The sequence below is a fragment of the Bos grunniens genome, chromosome 8 (genome assembly GCF_055505025.1).
Source record: "Bos grunniens cultivar Pamir isolate PY7600 chromosome 8, Bosgru_T2T1.0, whole genome shotgun sequence".
Lineage (NCBI taxonomy): Eukaryota > Metazoa > Chordata > Mammalia > Artiodactyla > Bovidae > Bos > Bos grunniens.
Genome location: NC_141172.1, coordinates 26,864,421 through 26,882,350, shown reverse-complemented (window position 1 = coordinate 26,882,350; position 17,930 = coordinate 26,864,421). Strand labels below are relative to the sequence as shown.

The following is a 17,930-nucleotide window of genomic DNA, read 5'->3' as shown; positions in this document are numbered from 1 at the left end:
GCAGGGAAAGAATAACAGCCTGAGAGTTGGGAGAAGGGAATTCCAGGCTCAGCTCTCCTCATCCAGGTGGGAAGACTTCTCTGGGCCTCATGATCCTGATCAGTAAAATGAGAGGGCTGAACAGGAAGCCTTTAGTTCCTTATTGGTAAGAAAGCACAACCTCTGGTTCACAGATCCCTTGTGAGGTTGATGGGGCAGTAGCATGAGCCTTGTTTTGCAGACTTGGAAATGGGAAACCCAAGAGGTGAGTGACTTGTCTAAGCAGAATGCGACTTCCCTCCTCAGAAATAAGACCAGAGCCAGTGTCTGCCCCCTGATTACTAGTGGCAAACACTGTCGTCTGAACAACTCTGCCTTTGATTGGGATGGAGACTTCTAGAAGGTCAGGGATCTGCTTCCTTCATGTGGAAATTACCTCCCATCCCTTGGCAGCCCCCATTATTTCTTCCCTTCCCACTCCCACTTTTTACTCTTTATTCCAGCCACCATGAACTAGTTTGAGTTCTTCAAATGGCCCCACTCCCTCTCACCTCCTGCTCTTTGCATAAACTGGATGTATTTTTCTTTTCTCTTGGAAAACTTTTCTTCCCATGAACCTTTTCCCCTAGTTAACTCCCCCTCCTCCTTCAGGCTTTTGTTCTGTCCTTGTCTCTTTCATATAGTTTTCCCCAACTCTTCCTCCAAGCTATGTTAGAGATACTTTCTCTGAACTTTTCTAATCATTGTGATGATAGTATTTACCATCCTGCAAGGTAAGTGCCTGTTAACTTACCAAAGTATATGAAAAATATACTCGATTTCAGTGGCTTCAACCAGGTAAAAACTTTTCTTTCATGTAACAAAAAATGTAGAAATATGCTCTCGAGAGTCAATGTGGTAGCTTAAGTCAACAGGGACCAGATCCTTAAAGCTTTGTGCTCCAGTGTCCTTAATGTTGCCTCATGGTTCCAAGACGGCTGTTGGAATGCAAGCCATCACATCCATGAACAGGGCCGGAAACAAAGGAAATATCTACCAGATGAGTCAGCCCCCTTAATGAAACTTTCCTAGAAGCGCTATCAAAAATCATCTACTTGCCTATTCTAGGTTGGTAAATATAGTTTGTCAGTATCCTGAAAAACACCGGATGCTCTTGGGAAGGTACAGGAGAGAGGAGCTGTTTGGTAAACAATCTGCGTCTCTGTCATCTAAACTACTCAAGATGTGGTAGGCCATCCTTGTCAGTCTGTTGAGCAGACAAGTGAGGAAATGTACGAATTTATGAACTTTTATAAGAGCTTGACATCGACATGATGTGGTATCTGTCCACAGTGATAGTCAGTAAAACAGTAACATTTGGTTCTTTCCCACAGAGTTTGAGAAGCACCCCCTGCCACAGGTCCTCTATCTTCCCCACAAGACTGCAAGCATCAAGAGGGCAGGTAAGCTTTGCTCTCTGTGTCATTCATGGGTCCTGCTGCTATGACACCTAATGAAGAGGTGGTTCACAAACCTGTGAGTCTGGATGATGCCAGAAACTCGGCCTCTGTGCACTGATGCTGAATTGAATCTTGGAGACAGAATTTGGGGTGAAATAGAAAAGAATATAAAAAAAAAATTGCTTTATCGCTTTGCCAGGCAAAGGGGGGACACAGTGGGCTCCTGCCCTTGAAAACTGTGTGTACCTACCCGGGAGGATTTTTTGAGGAGTTTTATAGCAATAGTTCAAGGGTAGGGTTGCTGATAAGATTAGGGTGTGTACAGGGCCTGCACTCCTTTAATCTGGTCTCAGGTCACCTTCTTGATGAGCTGCTCTGGTTCCTTTAATCTAGTCTCAGGTGGTCTTCTCTGGCGTGAAGACTGCTGACATCTTCCATTTATAGAAAGTTAATTCTATGAAGAACTTAAAAACATTGTTATGTGTATCATTGTTATGTGTACCTCGCTGAACGAGGACCCTGCCCCAAGGCTGCACTACTGTTTCTTGGCTACTCCTCCCTTGACTCTGCATCCCCTCCCTTCCTGGATTAGCAACTGTTCAAATCTGTGCTTTGAAACTCAGGAAAGGTCACGAAGGCTAGACTCTGTTCCCTATAAGAAATGGGGTTACACACAACAGCTTCTGTACCCAGGAGCCCCACAGGGTCCTGCTGGGCTTCAAGGCTAAGCACTGATTGCATTTGTCACCATCTGATTCTTGCTCAGCTCACCTGCCCAGATGTGTCTGAATTTCTCTCCTCTCCTGTGTCCCTTCGTGATCTTGTGTTCGTGCTTCTCTCTTGCCCTACTCTATGATCCCTCTTTCTCGTCCAACTCTTGAATATGCCAACTCAGCCCTGAGCCCTCCACTTCTCTCTTTCCATACCTTCTTCCTCTGGGGTTACCTACTTCATCAGCTTTCCTGCTCCTACAGGAGAAAGACCTCCAGATCTTGGCCTCAGGCTGAACTCTCTCTTGGCCCCTGGTATCTTCCAGGTGCTTGCTGGAGTGGGTCCAAAACTGAAGTCTCTCTTCTCCTAAGTTAGGCTGACTTCCCGACTCTTTCCCCAGACACCAGTGGGATTTGACGAAGACCCAAGAGAGGCCAAGCCTTGAGAATGGATAAATCTAAACAGCTGGGGGAGATAGGACGTGCTCCTACATATGAGCAAAGGAGGCTCCCCACGCTTAGACCAGGCCCAGAGGGGCCCCTCCTGTAGGGCTCTGGGAAGGTGATGCAGGCCCTGCTTGTGAAACTAGAATGCTTTCTGTATTGGGCAGGGAGGTGTGATTGAAGATACTTCCTCCCTCAAGGATGACCCTTCATCACAGTGAGCAATTGCTCTTCTCTAATTAAGTGCAAAGCCCACCCACTGTGAACTCACTCCCCAGGTCTGTCTAGGACTGCCCTGGCCTTCTCAGCTTGCTTCACAATCGATAGCTCTAGAAAAAGGAAGCTTTATTCACTGAAATCACAGATCAATGAGACAAGATTTGCATATAAGCTTAGTATATAAATCCTGGGGTGAGGTAATAATTTTTTTTTACCTGCTACCTCCTGATTTTCCCTCCCTTTCTGTTTTCTCAGTTCATTCTCCCTTCTGCTCTTTTGTCCTTCTCCTCTCTGATAATGTCCTTTCCTTAAAGACTCCTGCTTTCCCCACCCCACTCCTATGCACTTCCTCCAGGCCCTGTGTGATGATTATCTGCAAATTTGCCTCCTTCCACCCAACCCTGAGGGCAGAGATACTATTTCCCTCTGGGTCTCCAGAGTGAGGGCTTCTCTGATAGCTCAGTTGGTAAAAAATCCACCTCCAGTGCAGGAGACCCTGGTTCAATTCCTGGGTCAGGCATATCCCCTGGAGAAGGGAAAGGCTACCCACTCCAGGGTTCTAGCCTGGAGAATTCCATGGACTACAGTCCATGGGGTTGCAAAGAGTCAGACATGACTGAGTGGCTTTCACTTTGACTTCTCTAGAGTGAGCTGGGCATGGGGGTTTGGGGGCTGCCGCATGGCCTATGCTCAATACTGTTCTTTGAACTCATACATCTGTTTATTGAACAATCTCTCCTGTCCCTCTTCTTTCTCCATTCTTTCCTCTTCTCTCTCCCAGCTTCTCCTTTCATTCACCTTCCTTAGGAGGAAGATTCCTACAGGTACCTTGACAAGGAGGAGCTAGAGTGTGTCACCACGATTGGGACTTCCCTGTCCCAGAGGCCAAAGGGTCACCTGGGACAATTAGGGATCATTTCCCTACATGGAAGTATGACCTGTGTTCCCCAGTATTCTCCCTTACTCCCAGGGGACTTGAAAGACCTGAAGAATATTTGTGTCCTTTTCTTGACTGAAGGCTTTGAAAGCTTCTCTCAGACAGAGAGGTGGAAATGGTGTGATGGAAACCCCAAGAACCTGACCCCAATGAGTCTCTACAGAAGATAGTGCCCATAGGATTCTTGGGTTTCTATTTTCTGTCTTGACTAAAAAGTTGTAATGTGTGCAGTCTTTCAAAACAGATACAGCTTTTGGCTTTATTTTTGCCAGTTTAATCATGTTTTGTTGTAACTTTCTTTTCTTTCCTTTGGGATATCAAAAACTTGCATTGGCACATTTGGGGGTCCTCTTCTCAGTGTGATACTTATATTTAAAGATAAGTGATTGTTTGAATAAAAATTGGCATGGGTAACTGCCAAGACAACTTCCTGCATCATTAGAGATGAGTCCAGATTGGAACGGAACCTGGGGTCCCATCTTGTATGCTGGCTGGTCAAGATCAGAGGCTCCAGTGCTTTGTACTTGTGACTTACAACAGTGGTGGCCCCTGACATTCCTGTAGTGTGTCACTTACAGTGTGCCTCCATGTAGGATTGTATTTGAATCTTGTGTCAGTGCTCCTAAGGTCAGTTGTAATCACCTACATTGTAGGTGAGTTCATTGAAGGTCAGATGTTATGTACTGAATAACTTGCCTGTAGTTCCACAGCCAGGAAGCACTTCCTAAGGCTCAAACCCACTTTTTGCTGCTAAATTCCTTGTTCTTTCCACTGAGCCACATGGTCCAGGTATGAGCTCTGCTCTAGGGTGATGAGCATCATGGGATTCATGGGATAGTTCTTGACTGCTACTGCCCTAGCTGTCAATGTGAAAAATAGCTCCTGATGAAGTTCACTTTTCCTGGGAGAGAAGGAAGGTGAATGATGTGCAAATAGCTGAACTTCCTTCCTCCAGTTTCCAGAAAATGCTGCCAGGGCCCATGGATAGGACCACTTTAAAACCATCCCAGTCTCTCCTCTTCCTGTGCATACCTTCTCTTCCTTGCAGCCTCTCAGTACTGCCTTCCTTCTGCCTCTGGCTCTCTGGGCATCCCAAAGCCTATTAATACCCGTTGTTGCAGTCAAAAATATTGTGCAGTTACTCTCCTGTCCCAACCTTTGCTGAGAAAGAATCTGGTTAATTAACATTGATTGCAATCCACCAACTGCAAGTAAAAATCGATAGCTAGGGTCCCTAATTTGAATGTACTTCTCTCTCCTTATCTCTGGTGAGAAAGAGAGAGGCAGAGAGAGTGAGAAAGGGAAGAGGGGAGAGGACAGAGGGTATTTCTTAAGCAGTCCAATTTCCGGGGTCGCTGGTGAGGGACATTAGTGATGCTGCTGGTCTTTAGATTTTGCCCACTCGCCTTCAGCGTGGCCATTTTTCAGTGTGACGTCTAATTGCCACAAATAGTCACTGTGCCCATTTGGGCCTTGTTCGTAGCTCCCTACTTTATTGAGAGAGGAGTGCTAGTATTGATTCTGGATGGCCAGGGAGAGCGGCAGAGAATATTAGTAAGGAGCGGAGAGAACACAGTACATAAACTTTTATGACACAATGTCAAGCTGGATTGTGAAGACATAAATGAAAAGGACAGCATGCTCTGTAATTACCACAAGCACATGTCTTCTGTCTGCTGGGGAAGGCAGCCCAGGCTGGCTGGGGCAAATTGCAGAGGGGGATGAATTGTCCGGCTCACAAAAACAGTGACCCATAGTGGTTGCTCCTCACAGTTGAGAAAGAATATGTGGAATGTAAAAAAAAAAAAAAAAAAAGCCCTTTTTGTTGTGTGTGGCAGTGAGGTCCTGAGAAAATTGTGTGGATTCTGATGTCAAGTCTGTCACTGACTGTTAGCCATGTGACAGTGGGTTAGTCACTTAACCTCTCTGAGCCCCAATTCCCTACAGGGTAAAAGAGAGGTAATTATCACTACTTTGCAGGGATGATGTAAAGCTTAAATGAGATAATGCAGGCAGACATTTCACATGGTATTGGAAAATAGCAGGCTCTCAGCATAGTTGGACTTCCCTGGTGGCTCAGCTGGTAAAGAATCCACCTGCAGTGCGGGAGACCTGGGTTTGACCCCTGGTTGGGAAGATCCCCTGGAGAAGGGAACGGCTACCCACTCCAGTATTCTGGCCTGGAGAATTCCATGGACTGTAGAGTCCATGAGGTTGCAAAGAGTTGAACATGACTGAGCGACTTTCACTTCCACTTTCACTTCTTTCAGCAGATAGTAGATATAATCATCATTATTCATTTTTTGATTCAATAAATATTTATGGACTATTTGCCCTGTGCCAGCACTATGCTTGATCCCAGAGGTAGATGGGCATCCCCAGGCTCATGGATCTCACAGTTCTGTGGGTGAGACAGACATTAGTTAATTATCAACCCAATATGTTAGAAGCTGTGAAGGCCATAGTGCTTACATGACAAGGTGAGATTGAGGCAGGAGGAGAACGGGGTGACAGAGGATGAGTTGGTTGGATGGCATCACCAACTCAATGGATATGAGTTTAAGCAAACTCTGAAAGATAGTGGAGGACAGGGAAGTGGGGCATGCTGCAGTCCATGGGGCTGCAGAGTAGGACACCACTTAGTGACTGAACAACAATAACTCCTGTTCCTGCCTTTTCCGCACTCACATTTATTTGTTTATTGTCTGTCTCTCTCACTGAGAACAGGTACTTGGTTGGTTTGATTCACTGCTCTGTCTCCATTGCCTGGAAGCATGAATGACATAGTGAGTGGGCACTCAGCAAGTATTTACTAAACCAATGAGTAACTATATACCCAGGATACAGAGCAAGAATTTGTACCCTACTTTTAAGAGCTTATAGTCAAGTGAGGTACAGAAGAAATGCATAGTATTTAAGACTCAATGAAATCATTATCAAGTTTAGCTACAAAATCACAATGACATGTGTACCTAGAAAACTCTCTGCCTGGACACTGGCATCACATACCAGCATGCGCCAGATGTCACACAGTCAGTATTTAGTGAGGAGTAAGGAAAGGCAATGGAAAGATAATGTAAGTGGTTGTCTCTTCTGAGGTTAGTGGCTGTGTTCACCCAGTGTGAGTAATTAGTCAGGACAGGTTGACTTATTTAGCCAACAATGCCCAATCTCAGCAGTGAGGTCAGCACAGAGACTCCACTCCACCAACTATTCAGAACATAGGCTCTGCTGGTCGGGTCTTGGGTGCTCCAATGGAGCTTCCTCGTCCAGCTGGCAGGTGACTCACTGCAGCAGCCTGCAGCTTGCCAGGAAGCTGCCTCTGGCTCACGTGAGCTCTGGCTCACGTTGTGGTGGTGAGACGTCACGTGGTCAATGCGGGCTGGACTGGGGAGCGCAGACAAGTGGTGTGTCCAAGAGGGGGAGCTGGTGGGCACCCTATGTCTCTACCGCTGTGAGTTCAGCAAACTCATGGAGACCCAACTGTGAGCCAAACACCGGGTTCCAACATGGCCAGACCCCAGAGCCCTCCAAGAGAATGCCATCTAGTGGGCAAAACACGGAACCAAATCACGAATGGCAGGTCTTAATAAGGGCCATAGTAGAGGGACAGCAAGTACAATAGCAATGTGTAGAGGAAGGAAGGAGTTATTCCACCAATTATGGGACAGTCCACAGTCAGACTGGAAAGGAAGTTAAGACTATGATCCCTGGGATGGTGAGATAGCTAACTGTACACCGTAGACTTGTGTTCCCTTCCTGTGGTACAGGCTAGTGACAGGTAAGCAGCTGTCCAGGGTCTCCATTTCACAGATCTCCTGGTGAGGTTTCACTAGTTTTGAACAGTGAGGTGTCAATCAAAAGGATAATGTTTACCTCTGGGTCAAGTGGCAGGGCTTCTAAATGACTGGGGAACAACCTCCCCCTAATTCCCTGACGCCCTGGAATTACCCTGGACAGTACATGAATGAGAAAGAAAAATGTTATTGCGTTTAAAATATTATATATTTTGGAAAACAGTGCGATATTTTCCTACCAGCTTAAAAATGCGCCAGTCCTGTCTTCCAGCAGTTCTACTCCTAGGGCTTTACCTAGGAGAAATGAAAACATGTGTCCACAAAAAGACTTGTGCTAGAGTATTTATAGCAACTTTATTTGTAATAGCCAAATACTGCAAACAGTCCAAGTATCTGCCCACAGGTGATTGGATAAAAACATTATATATTACATATTCATATGTGAAATACTCTTTGACAATAATTAGTAGGTAAAGAATGAATTACCAGTATACTCAACAACATGTGTAAATATTGGAAACGTAATGTTGGGCAGAAGGAGCAGGACACAAAAGAGTACACACTGTGTGATTCCTCTGTGTAAAGTTCAAAGCAGACAGACTAATTTGTGGTGACAGAAATTAGGATAGTAGTTGCCTCTGGGAGAGAGAATTGGCTAGAAGGGGACATGAGGGAACGTTCTGATACATGGAAATGTTAAGCTTGGAAACACTGAGTGGTGGCATGGTTGTGTACATTTAGCCAAAGTCACCACTTGGTACCCTGAAGATCTATGCATTTCATTGTATATAAATTTTACTTTAATGTTAACTAAGCAAAAAAAAAAAAAAGTGTTCAGGCAAAATGAATGATAATTTTGATTAAAGCGTGGGGTTCTAGATGGAGGGATAGGGGTAGAATACAGTAGTATTAGTACTTAATATAGAATGATAAGTAGTATTCTAAGACTAGTAAACAGCTGGGCTTCCCTGATTGCTCAGATGGTAAAGAATCTGTCTGCAATGCAGGAGACCTGGATTTGATCCCTGGGTTGGGATGATCCCCTGGAGAAGGAAATGGCAACCCACTCCAGTATTCTTGCCTGGAGAATCCCATGGACAGAGGAGCCTGGCGGGCTACAGTCCATGGGGTTGCAAAAGAGTCGAACACGACTGAGCAACTAACACTTTCACTTTTCACTCACAGTAGCATGTAAGACTGGTATACATTTTGGGCATCTGATGCCAAAGGAGTTGGATTTTATTACCGAAACAATAGGGTGCCACCCCAGGCTTTTGAGTAGTGGAGAAACAAGCTCACGTGCAAGTTTTGGGAACAAAAGTGTTGGCGTGTGGAGGAGGGAAGGGCAGTATGAGTAAGATGACCAATCGCCTTAGGAGCCAGGGCCCGTGAGTTATACGCAGACTGGAATTTTCCTCTGCACGTATGCAGTGGCCAGTCCAGGGAGCCGGCCCCGGATCTAGTAGCTGTGTTGGCCAAAGGTCGAATTGTGAAACAGTTTCTTTCATGCAGAGAATATTTTAATCCCTATGACTCTTTAGTAAGACCAGGCCTTGTGTTTTGATTGGAAATGATTTCTATTATTAGTTACTATTACTACTCTCGGACTGTTGAATGCCAAGGCTTGGGAGGAGCTGGGCAAGACCCAGAGAAAGAAATAGTCTGTGAAGTTTGCATTTTCCAGAGCTCAGCAGACAGGCCCTCAGCCTTGCAGCTAGTCATTTTACACTCATTCATCCACACCTCGGGCTGTGTCCTTCAGTTTGCGTCAGAGACCAAGAACCTGGAAGCAGTGATGGTAGAACCACAGGGCAGAGTTTCAGAGCATAAACAGCTACTTAGACCCATACTCAGCAGCTCATGCGTTCCTCAAAAACCCTAGGAAAGACTGTGGCAGAAACGCCCCCAGGCCATCCTGAGTTATCACCTAGATGAGCCTCCCGTATCTCTTGAGGGCCCAGAAAAGATGAAAGAACTACCAAGTCAGCTCAAAAAAACTCTTGTTTGTTAAGTCAAACATTGCCTGGGTATTTTCTGAGTGTTGACTCTGTGTAGGCGCTGGGACATAGAAGTAGGTGAGACACATGAGGCTCTTCACCCCTTCTGACTCCTTCCTATCACCCAGCAGCGTCTCCGTGTCAAGTATTTTCCATGACAGTTTTGAATTTATGTATTTAGATCCTTTTCATCAGAGATGATTCATGAAATATCAAACCAAATGTGGCCTTATTTTAGTACCGTTGTCAGATTTTACTCTTAAACACCTCTAGGAATTGGAACAACGAATCCTTTGTCAGTCTCTGAAGCAGAGTCTCAGAAGTAGTCATTGTAGTTGTACACACCAGGTGCTCAATAAGTGCTGAAACTGTGCCTAACCAGGGCCTCTCTGGAAGGTAAACCAGGTAGCTGCTTCCCAGGGTCCCAGTCATCCTGGCTGTGATGCCCCAGGGGGCCCCCATCCACGATGACTGAGGGTGTCCAGCAATTTCATGTAATGAGTTCCCAGTGAATTGTTGCAGTGTTTGCGATCTCATGGTGCAGGGGTCTTCCAGTGGTCTTTGGGGTGGGAGTAGCCCTCTACCAGCTGTCCTGAACGCACCATGCTCATCAGCTTAGGAGCTCTTCAGGGGGTCCTTGCTTTGCCCTGAACAGCAGAGGCTTGGACATGAGGAATCAATCTTCCTGGAAGCTGCAGATGGTCAGCCTTCCTTCCAGACTCCCCTGGAGGCAGGACTGATTACCAGAGAAAACTGGCTTTTTCTGCCATGGAGACCTGTGTTCCCACTCTGGGCAAGTCTGTGGGCCTCCGAACCTTTGCCATACATGGGCCTTTGCCGAGAAGAGACAGCAAAGCAGAAAAAAAAAAAAAATCTCTGGAGGCAGAGAGGCCTAGGTTTGTGTCCTGGCTGTACTGTTTACAAGTAGTGAGACCTAGTCTATTACTCCAGTCCTGTTTTCTCATCAATAGATGGAGGTAATAATAGTGATGACTTGTTTTAGAATAAGTAGTACTGGGAACCATAACCAACAACCTTAAATATCGGTGTCCTACTACGAGAAAGGTTTATTTCTCATTCATGCAGAGTCTTAACGTGGATGGTTTTGACAGATGGCTCTCCTGGGTGGCTCCTCTATAAGAATGGATTCAGAAGTCAGGATTCTCTCTATCGCCTACCTCTCCTGTTCTAGGGACATGAAGTCCTGTGTTTCCAGCATTGGAACAGAAAGAGAGAGAGAGAGAGAGAGAGAGAGAATACCAACATCTTTAATAAGATAATCCAAAACAAAAACTGTCAGTACTTTTGCTCACAAAATGTGCAGAAATACAGGAGGCCAATGAATCATCTCCCCAAAGTTGGCAGCTTGAAGTTGACCTCGATGGGAGTATTTACATCTCAGAAATCAGCAGATGCTACAACGGAGGACCATTCCCCAACTGTTTGTTAAACATTTCCAGGAGCATCCCTGGTCCCCTTCAGCTCTGAGTTAGATGGGCATCCTGAGGGCTGAGCGCCCTCCTCAAACACTTTGTGTCAAATGATGTTTGAGAAAGAAATGATCCTATTCGTGAGTCTGTGCAGAAAAGCAGGTCCTGAGGAGCAAAGAGAACAAAGTATGGCCTCTACCAGGAGTCACATTCTGTTCACAGCCTCTGGAGGCTGCAGGCCTATCACTAAGCCATACTTTATCTCAGTGACAAAACCCAGAGCTGTGCCCATGGTGCCCATGACATCTCACCTTCTGAACCCTGGAAACAACACTCGCAAAAGTCACGGGCTGTCTGCCTGAGCTCTCGAACCTGCCTCACAGTCTTCCTGTCTTGACTGCTACCCCAGCGGTCTCCAGGCCAGCAGAACTGAGAGCTTTTCAGCAGTTGGGAAGCTCAGCAAAAGGCTGTCCTTTACAGCATCCCCCATGTAGAATAGCTGTCCTCTAAAGACAATTATGGGCCCTGCAGTGCGTGCACCTAGGCACATTCCCTGTCTCCTAATGCTCACATTTCCTACTCTTGCCATTTTCTTTTCTGAGACCTCTGGGAACCATTAACAGGGTTTTCCTGCTCCCCAGGATTTGCAGGAGAATGCAGATGGGCCCAGAGAGGCCTCAGTGACGTCTAGAAGGATGTGATAGAATTTGCTACTGGAACACTTGCTTTTCTTACCTGTGGCGAACATTCGTCATCACTCCCCAAAATAGCACAGGCAGAACCAAGGCTTCTGGGTCTCTGGGCTGGCCTTGGCCTGGGCCTGTGTGTGCTGGGGAGAGAGGGCTGGGGTTAGTTTCACTCATCATTCCAGTGGAGGAAAGGCAAGATTCAGTGCCTTTCTGTTTGTTTTCACAAACTCAGCGGGACCACCTCCATCCCTACTACCACCCAGTTTGCAGTTAGACCCTCCCCAGACCCTGGAACACAGCCTCACGCAGCCGCAAGCTCCAAATGGCAGTGGATGAATGGCCAAGCCTGCAGTGATGTCAACAGCCTGTGCTGAGGCCAAGGAAAATATGCGGGGGCCCGGGATGGCTTCATCCCTGGCTTGTTGAAACGCAGCTGCACGTCGTAAGTTTTCCATCTGAGCAGACAGAGTACGGTGTATCTGAATTAGACTCAGAACCTAGCATGCCGTCTCCGGAAACCTTGCCCCCTCCCTTGACTCCTCACCCTCCTTGAAGAACCACAATTCTCCAAGCAAGTGGAGCTTGAAGGGGCTAGAGATGGAATGAGAGGTAGCTAGAACTGTTGGTAATTTGGAGATTTGGGGGAAGAAAGCTTGAAGTCCACAAGTTATGGCAATGCGGGGTGGGAGTAGGGGGCAGTGAGCAGCCAGGGCCAGGGGGTGTAAGAGACAGAATTCTGGAATTCTTGATATACTGCTGAGAATAGAGACAGCTGTTTTGATCATTCAAGCTCCTATGCCTACTTCTTCCTGATTTATATAAATCGTTCCAAGTTGTAGTTCCTGTTTTGAAGGGACAGAGGCTTGAGTTGTTTAAAATCATTGTTCCAATCTTTCACTTGCCGCTCCCCATGAAGACACAGCCAGCGGGGCTCTGAGCACCCTGCTCCTCCTTCAGGCTGCTGGTGGTGGAGCCATCTCCATGGTCAGTAATTCTCCTTTTGAATCTGCATCACACAGATGCAGCCCCAGGGGGACCATCCTTAAGTACCCAAGCGATGCATTTTATGGATCAAATGACAAGTGGAAACCGAATTGTTTTTCAGAGTCTAGCAAGGCCTTGAAGCCTGGGAGCAGTTTAGCATGACTCCCTGGCTGCCCCCTCTTCCTCCTCCCAGTTGCCTCCGCCTCCCCCAAGTCTCTGTGAATTGCTCCAGCAGAGTGGAGGTTGAAGAAAGTAGGGTCTGTACAGCCTGACAGCCTGATGGGCTGCAGGGCCTTTCCTCCCCCACGCTGACCAGAGCTGGCTGGACACAGCCGGCCATTACCAGGATCGCTGCCTCCCCCACCATCACCAACACTTGGCTCTCCTTTTATGACTGTGTTTATACAGCAAACATACTTCGGAAAAAGAAGAACCCTCCCATGGCTGCTGGCCATTCCACCTTGTGGTTGCAGAAGCAAAGCAGGGCTGGGCCTGATCTCTGGATGCCACAGAGTCCTTCCCAGGGTCCCGGGGTGCTCTGAGACAGTTGGGCCTTTGACGCACATCTCCATCCCCTCTTCTGGGTCACCTGCCACCATGAGATGATGCTGGGGCTTTAAGTCTCCTGGGGAAGGTTGAAAGCTGAGCCACAAAGTTAGAGACCCATCTGCATTTGTACCTGTAACACCCATTTGCTTCCCTGACCAACAAGAATAACCTAAGAGCTTTCAGCTCCTGAGAACATAGTGAGTGCTCCCCAGACTTTGGCTCTTGTCATTATCAAGGCTCTTCTGGGTATTGTCTGGGTGCTTTGTGTGTTATTTCTAATCTTTACGCCATCTTAGCAGGAGAAGTACCATTAGCTTCATGTTAGAGGTTTGGCTCAGAAAAGTTAAGTAACTTGCCCAAGGTAACAGCTAGGCAATGTTAGAGGCAGTCTAACTCCGAAGTCTAGGCTCATTATAGGAAAACCTTCAGCCTCCTCATATTTTTTCTCATGCATGCGTGCTAACTCCCCTCAGTCATGTCCAACCCTTAGTGACCCCATGTACTATAGCCCGCCAGGCTCCTCTGTCCATGGGATTCTCCAGGCAAGAATACTGGAGTGGGTTTCCTTCTCTAGGGGATCTTCCCGACCCAGGGATCGAACCCACGTCTCCTGAAGCTCCTGCATTGTAGGCAGATTCTTTACCACTGAGCCACTGGAGAAACCCAATATTTTTTTTTCTGTCCTCTGTTTTTTCTCTGTCTTGATGGGCTGCACAGGGGCTGACCACTCAATCCTCAGGGTCCATGAGTCCTCGGCCTCTCCTTGGAGAGCAGATGCCTCATGGTTTCTCCTTCCCTTCATCCTGTGTACTTGCCTCTGGGACTCTTTAAAGAACCCCTGCTGGTTTCTGAGCAGCAGAGCTGTGACGAGTAGTGGTCTGTTGGCCAAATGCCCTTTCCAACTCTCCTCATGACCTGTTGAAAATTCAACTCAGTCAGGGTGGGGTTGACTTGGGCCTCAGAATGTTGCCTTCCAGGAGAGGCCTTCCCACGGAACTGACTGCATCTCCACGTCCTTCCCACCTGTACTGGGTGGTGAGACCCAGTCGGCCCAGGGGGGCTCAGCAGGCCAAGCTCCAATAGCTGTGGGCGCTGGGGAGATGGCCAGTGAGCGAGGGGGCCAAGGTCACTTGGTTGGGCCCTAGGAGTGGCTCTGAGAAGGGAGGCAGCATGGAGGGCTGGGGTCCACCCAGAGAGTCCATCTAGGACCTCAGAAACCAGGACCACTGCAGCCACTGTGGTTCCAGGTCTAGTGGGCCTCTAAGAAGCAGAGGAAGAGAGAGAAGTCTGTGACCCCAGGATCTGTGGGGAGAAGGAGACGTCTCTCACCATTCATTACCAACATTCTCTCTTTCATGGTGTGGTCTTCGGTTAGCCAAAGCTGTGTGTGTGTGTGTGTGCGCGTGCAAAGGCCATTACATGCCCAGAGCTCAAACCTCCTATGTCTAGAGTGTGGCTAGGAATTCTCCAACATAGAACCTGTTTGGTGGGAGCTAGCCAGGGCACCCCACAAATCTGTAGTGGAATAAGAGAATGACTGTGTGAGTGAATCCATGAGTGACTCCGTGAACAGATGAGATGGGAGACCTGTGCTGGACTCTTCTACTTGTCCCTCTCCTTTCTCTCTGTATACAAATTCCACATGCTACCTCGATTTCTACTTCCTCAATGAACACAATTTCGATTAACCTGTCAACAACCCTCAGATACAGTATCCAGGGTCATTACCGAGGTCAATACCCTCTCCACAGCCTCTTCCAGGAAGTCTCGAGCAAGCACTGAGCTGAATCAGGAGTCCCACACTTGAGCTCCGACTTGGTTCCCAGTTAACTGTGTGGCTTTAAGTAGAACTCCTGCCTTTTCCAGGCATTAGCCACTGCCTCTGCCAAAGGAGGGTGGCCTAGGTAGTCTAGGGGCCATCAAAGTATGGTTCTCTGTAAGTGGCCTTTGAGTGAGCCACAGCCATCACACGCTTGGCCTTTGGTGCAAGAACCACAGTCACTGAAAACCATAGACTCTTTTGAGGCTTCAGCTTGATTATCAAGTATCTGAAGCTTGAACCTTATCTTCCTGTTCCTGGAAAAGAGGCATTGAGGGAGCCTAGCACAGTGCCTTCAGGCTGACAAACAGGTCTGTCTTTGGAGTTGTAACAGCAAGGGAAGAGGGATGGGGATGTGAGAGGAAGAAGGCCCAGGCTGGCAGGCAGTTACAGGGCAAGGCTCCTTTCAGAAAGGCAAGGAGAGCCCAAGTAGGCAGGGTCACTGAGGAACGTCAGGTGGCGGAAGAATGTGGCTCTTCTGAGCTCGGGGACAGAGAACAACAGGCTTTTTAGTGCTGCAGCATCCTCCTCTCTCCTCCTCTCCAACTGTAAACACCACCCTGGGGAGGAATGGGGAGAAGGGTGAGCTGGGGGTTTCTCCATCCTGTGTCAGTGGCTCCAGACCGAGTTGATGATTCAGATGATTTAGTGATGATAAAAGTGTCAGTGAGACTCTGGGGGAAAAGCACAGCTTACCAAAAAGCCTCGCAGGGAGTCTAGGTCAGTTAGGGAACAGCATCCAAAAGTGGAAAGGCCGGGAGAAACCTGCAGACTGGGCTGCGGGCCTGGCATTTGCAGGTGCGGCTACCAAGGAGCCTGAATCGCAGACCACCCCACTGGTGAGGCCGAGGAGCTGTGAGGAGGGCAGGGCAGGAGGGCTGAGGAGCCCAGCCCCTGCCGCACAAACAGCAGATGTCCTGGCGACTCCTCTCCCAGAGTGGGTGCTTCCTAAACTGTATGCTTCAGGGCTGACAAGCAGATCTTCTGTTTCCCTAATCCCCAGCTCCTAATAACCTTCCTACAGGCACCTGGAGTCCTGTCCACGTGTGGAAAGCTTTATCACTTAGGGAATTAATGATCATAAGATAAAAGTCTTCTTGAGCACAAACTCGGGAAATACACTCAGTGCTTTGTAGATATTGTGTTAGTCAGGGTTCTCCGCAGAAACAGAACAAATAGGAGCTCTATCCATCCATCCTTTCATCCATCTGTCTGTATCCATCTGTCCATCCATCCATCCATCTAGAGATGGGGAGAGAGAAAGATTTATTTTAAGGAATTGGCTCACACAATTGTAGAGTCTATCAGGCACTTTGGCAGGCTGGAGTCCCAAGGAAGAGTTAATATCACACTCTTGAGCTCAAAGGCAGTCTGGGGGCACAATTCCTTCCTTTTCTGGGGATCCTCAGTCTTTTCCTGTAAGACCTTCAACTGATTGGATCAGCCCCACACACACATTTTGGAGGGTAATCTGCTTGACTCAAAATCTATTGATTTAATCTGCTTGGCTCAAAATCTGCTTGGTCCTAGTGCTTGACCAAGTCTCTGGGCCTTATGGCCTAACCAAGTTGCCACATAAAATAAACCATCATGCATACTTTATTTCTTTAATTCTCTGTGCCTGGATAGGTGCTAGAATTATTTTAAATCTTGTAACTAGGGTAAGCACAAATCCTGTTTTCCTTAATGCTCATTTATAGGCCTAAAGGAGATTAAAGGAAGTTAACAAGTCACCAAAAATAACACATCTAGTAGGCAACAGAGTCAGAACTCATGTTTAGGACTGCTGGATTCTAGAGCCCACCTCTAGCCACTGCACTGCACTGCCCTCCTGCTTTGGCTCCCAAAGTGTTTGTTTTAAACTACATATGTTTGGGAGGTGTGTCATGTTAAATAATGACCAGGGACTCTCTTGCTCATTCCCCTTTTAAATATTTGGAAGTATCTATGATAAGTGGGACATGCTCGTGAATCAGGCTGGTCAGTCACTTCCTACCCATGGGGTCAGGAGTCTTGACCTTTCCTGCTGAGAGCACTATCACTTGACTAGCATTAAGGGGAATGCTCAGCGTTGGGGGTGGTGCTGCCTGCACACTTGTGGCTTGTCTTTTCTTTTATATTCCACTGCAACAGTACTTGCATTCCCAGAGCGTTGCCTCTCTAAGACTCTTTACAAGGCCATCCACTTCCTGCCTTCCCTGCCCAGAGTCAAGGTCCCATTGCTCTCCTGCCTGTGCTTGGAAGCCTGGGCATCCTTCTTTTAACTCCCAAGAAAAGGTAAGGAGAGAAAAGGAGAAACTTAAATTCCCATGATGAGCCTTGAGAAATGATGGATTTAAATTGGAAAGCAAAACTTTTTTCCAGCTTCAGGCCCCCTAGAGAAGGATGAAGAGCCTAAGAAAATGAGGCAAGAAAGAAATCATCTGCCCTGTCTCTGTCTGCCAGCCTCGCCCTCACATGGCTTCTTCTCCCCAGGGTCTCTGGTCTCTTCCCCCTCAGCTTCCACCTTCTGTGTTGACCTGGATGAAAAGGATCAATGCAGTGTCCACCCTGATTCCTATCAGCTGAAGTCCCTCAGCCCATACATACACAGGAGATGAATGGCTCTGCTCACTACAAATCATGATCCTAACAAGCTGCTCACCAAAAGTCAAGTGCGCAGCAACTGTTGAGACTCCCACACTCTCTCTGCCATGGAGGAATTTGCCTAATAAATTTCCTTTTCACTGTGTGAGGGAGAAAGGGAAGAGAGAAGCTGGCCAGCTTGGACAGGAAGCCCTGCGTGCTGACGGTGCAGTGTCTGCTGCTTTGTTGGGTCTCCCTTGTTCAGCCCCAGCCACCGGCCCTTACTCAGCATCTGCTCCCTGATAGTGCCCCACACTGGTTGATGGAAGAGAAGAAAGGTAGACAGATGTTGCTGCTCAGGTTTCAGAGTTT

General features: G+C 47.5%; 1 long non-coding RNA gene across 1 annotated transcript in view; it reads left to right on the top strand.

Annotated features, from left to right (window-relative positions):
- Window positions 1–17,930, top strand: part of LOC147366865 (uncharacterized) — a 231,302-nt gene that overhangs the window by 18,508 nt on the left and 194,864 nt on the right. Inside the window, exon 4 of the long non-coding RNA XR_015169512.1 lies at window positions 1,353–1,421. This is a non-coding gene — a long non-coding RNA (uncharacterized LOC147366865). The remainder of the gene's footprint in view (window positions 1–1,352; window positions 1,422–17,930) is intronic.